Source organism: Desmodus rotundus, chromosome 9 (assembly GCF_022682495.2).
Source record: "Desmodus rotundus isolate HL8 chromosome 9, HLdesRot8A.1, whole genome shotgun sequence".
NCBI classification, from domain to species: Eukaryota; Metazoa; Chordata; class Mammalia; order Chiroptera; family Phyllostomidae; genus Desmodus; species Desmodus rotundus.
The window spans coordinates 25,998,973-26,003,294 of NC_071395.1; the positions used below are offsets into that span (position 1 = coordinate 25,998,973).

General features: G+C 39.4%; 1 pseudogene; it reads right to left on the bottom strand.

The window, feature by feature from the left end:
* Positions 1-410: 410 nt before the first annotated feature.
* Positions 411-791, bottom strand: LOC139440269 (ADP-ribosylation factor-like protein 3 pseudogene; annotated as a pseudogene).
* Positions 792-4,322: the final 3,531 nt, after the last annotated feature.

Genomic DNA, 4,322 nt, shown 5'->3' on the forward strand with positions numbered 1-4,322 from the left:
TTTTTTTTCTTGGAGAAAATACTGTAAATCCTTTATTTGAAAAATGAAACTGAACCTCAGAGATCAGTGAAATCAACAGCTAGAATGGAGGTTCTTTTAAAAATGTGTTGTTGCCTTTCTTCAAACAGCTGTGGCTATATACACAGATGGAAACACATTTGGTCAGAAAGCAGCCAATCAGTGTTTCTCAGGACAGAATTCAGCTCCTGAAGCTCCTGCATCTCCATTTGCCTAACTTTTATTTCTTCTGTGTGGTGACATTTTGCAGACCCATGTCCTGCCGTCCTGAGCCCCGTCTCCTTGGAGGGCTAGCAGGGCTGGATCTGCCAGGAGCGGCCACCGGTGGGTGTGCAGGTTCACTCCTTCTGGCAATTTCAGAGGCCGGCGCTGCCGAGAGCACATCTTGCTTATTAGCAAAGATGCCTGTGCACTGGAGCACAACTTAGCTTTTCTTCCTCCAATAATTCTGCTAGTTCCCGGCCCATCTCTTCAAATCTTTTTCTGTCTGCTCTGTCGATTACATGTATAAGAATATCAGTGTTTTCCAAATAATTCCTCCACTGTGGTCCGATTTTCCTCTGTCTGCCAATGCCCCACACATTCAGTTTAAAACCTTGTGATTGTACACTTTTGGTGTTAAAACCCTGTGTCGGTGTGATGTGGCTGACGTCTTCAGGTGCCAGCTGCTTCCAAAGAGGAGAATTGTCAGCCTTGTCCAAGGCCAGGGGAAGGAGCCACGCCTCCTGGTTTGGAGCACTTTTCAATTTACGAAAGATTGAGAGTAAGCCCATCCCCTCCTCTTCACTTACTCTGAAATAGTTTACATGCCTGAGTTTAAAACCAGAATAAATTTAGCATCTATGTGACCCAGCAAATACAAGGCAATTTGAATGTAAGAGAATGTTCCATATTCCCATGCAAAGATGCCCAGAATTTTTTCTAATTTTTAAAAATATTTTTAGTTACAGTTTACATTCAGCATTATTTTGTATTAGTTTCAGGTGTGCAGCATAGTGGTTAGAAATCATATACTTTACAAAGTGTTCCCTCTGATATTTCCAGTATCTACCTGGCACCCTACATAATTATTATAATGTTATTGATTATGTTTTCTATGCTGTACTTTACCAGAGCCTCTTTATTTGACTGACATATCCACTACCTAAACTTTTTTCAAAGAAATTAAAATTTTTCTCAAAAATTATTATACTTTTACCATTTTAGGAAATCACAGTGGTAACTCATTGCTATTGTTTATTCTAATTCATTGAATTACACAAATGTAACTGAATAGCCTTTAGCTTAGATATTTGACTTTATATCTCAAGAAAAACAAATTGCTCAATTCTTAAACTTAAGATCTCACCCTAGTTTAGCCAAATCTATCTTGTCCTGTCTTTTTATAAGTATCAGTGAAGTGTCATCTTTGGAAAGAAAAATTTCCCCCAAGTTTCAAACACATAAACCCCTAATCCTTCCAAGGCATTTTCTTAATGATCCATAAGGAAACTACCTTTCATAATACTGTTAGGAGAATTCTGTTAGCGGACCAATTCCAGGAGAACTTGTCCCTTTCTCAGGAAATTCTCAGGAGTATATTTGGGACACTTGGTGCAGTAATGCACTACTTTTTTTTTAAGGTAATGAAATGAGCAAGCAAAAAAGTGATTTGACCTGGTACACAGTTAAGTATTAGGGCAGCAGGGAGACACTGCTTGGCTCAGATTACCACTTAGCTGCTGAGACACACTGTTGCTTCTCGTGTAGGCACAAGGTGTAGTTGTTTCCCGTAATAGCTGATACAGTGCCCTTCCCAGAGTAAGGAGACAACACTTGTGCTTTCTCTCTAATGCAGAGGAATGTTCAGGAGCAACACTCATCTCTAGGTCAATGTGGTTGACCGTTTATGTTTGGGGCTTTATTTCATTTTATGCCAGGAATGCAGTAATGTGAAAATAAAAAAAAATATTTGTGGTATCTGGCTTCATCTTTGTATTTTAATCACTTTTTAAAGCCATTGCCTTTTTTGTGTATGGATAAGGTTGCAGAGTGTGCTGTGCACACAGATTCCTCTAAAAGCTGGACATTCTCTTAGACTGTAAGAATTTTAACATATGGAAATAAATTAGGTATCTTTAATATATTTGTGAAACCTAATTAAATTCCTGTCTAACTTGGTACAGTGTTTTGACATCTTTCTCCTCCTTGATTAAATTAAAGCTATTTTAAAAATAAACCTAAAAAAAAAAACCCCAAGGAGAATGGAAATAGTGAGTTTGTACAATGGCTACAAACTCACTATTTTTATAAAAATAGATTTATAAAGTGCTTTATCATTTAAAAGTTATCTTAAAATATAGTAATAAAGCCATCTGGGTTATATGATAGAATATAAAAAATTTCACCAAAATATTTATGTTTGCTGTTACAATTACTCCAAGTAAATACTGCATTGAACACCATAAGAGTCCTTTTTTCCCTGAAAAACCACACCACCCCCAGCACTGCCACGGCCAAGGTAACAGAATACAGCCCTCTTCTTTGCTGCTTCCACTGCACCAGAAGAACCTGGAAGCAAAATATACTGTACACTACCTTCCTCGAGCTGCTGGTTCCTGTAAATACCAGGTTGCTTGTTTTTGTGGATTGTGTTTCATAAATCTTCAGGATCTGTGGAACAAGAATTGACTTTCTTTTTTATTTTATTTTTTTATTGTTGATACTATTACAGATATCCCCCATTTCCTCCCCTTTGCGGTCCTTCAGCCAGCCCCTGCCTCGCCCCCCCAGCCCCCCGCCTCCCCCCCCCCCCCCCCCCCCCCCCGCTCCCGTTGCCTTCACCACACTGCTGTCTGTGCCCATGGGCTGTGCATGCATGCTCTTTGGCTAATCTCTTCCAGTCCCCTGAAGGATTATTTCACATGGAATCCTCAACCTGCAATATATTTCTTTAAATTCTACTCTAGAATAAAAACGTAACTATCCTTCCCTTAAAAACAGGCCACAAACACCATACCAAAGGGAAGGCCTTAAATGTTTCAGTTTTATGAAATTTGTGACATTCAATCTTTTTAAATTAAAATAGTTTATTTTCATAGCACCTGTCGAAGCTGTGAAAGGTATAAATTTACGGTGACTGTGGTACTGGCCCCAGGTAGGTTTACCGATTAGCCTTCAGTGACAGTTTTGTGAGTCCTGGTCTTGCCATTAGGAAGTTGGGCTCTGACTCCAGCTGTACTAACAATAGTTAATTATGAAGCTGGACACCGAATCCCTTTGAACTGCAGTTTCCTAACTGCGGGATGAGAGGTTCAGACTAGACTAGATTATCTCCAAAACTGCTTCTTGCTCTGTTAGTCTCATCTTCTTACTTCACAGCGGCAGCCAACTGTAATGCATGAGTCTGCATTGGGCACATTCCTACTTCCCGTTCTTTCTTCCATATAAACTCCATGGTCCCAAACTTCCCTGGTTTTCCTTGATGCCTCTATTCCTTCTCTATCACATTTGCACACCTTCCCCCGCCCTCCCCCGCCCTCTAAATCTTGATATTTCCCACAATTCATGCTGTTATTCTTCGGTTTCACTTTTTATATACTCTCCTTTTGTGGTCTCATAAGCTTCAGGCCTCCTCTAACTTTAGAAGTGTTTATCTGACTGCACTTCTTAGTTATGGCAGCCTGAGTCAGTATGGACAAAATGAATTTACCACCTTCCACTCTTAATTTCCTCCCATTTGTTAATGTCCCCGTCATTCACTGGCCATGCCTGCATTTAGCTTAGCGCCCCTCTTCATTCACCATTCCCACCCAATCTACTCTTGACAGTTGTCCTTTTTTCCTGCCCTCTTGCAGGATCCCTCAAATAAATCCCCCCCTCCTTCTGCTCCCCTTGGCCAGGGTCTTGCTCTAGCAGGCAATTCTGCCCATCTCTCCCTTGGGTTTGAAAACCTTCCTTGACTTCTCATGGACTACAGTGTGGTGCTGTGTGTAGCCTGTAGAACCTTCGTGATATTCTAAAATCTTGGTGGATGTCCCCAGAGGACATTATGCTGTATTTAAAGACCCAAGAAGAGTTATGACATCTCATTTTCAAGCTTCTTATCATAATGCACAAAAACCGCTTCAATAAATTTTAATGAATAAAAAGAATGTAGATGACATTAGTTATATGAAAATAGAAATTATAAAAATAAGATTTAAAAAATGTAACCATCTGGAAATTTTAAAATGTATCTTAAATTATCCTTGTGTAAAATATGATATTTAAACTGAGACTGACAAATATCTAGATAATGAAAATAAAAATTCTAGACATCAAAA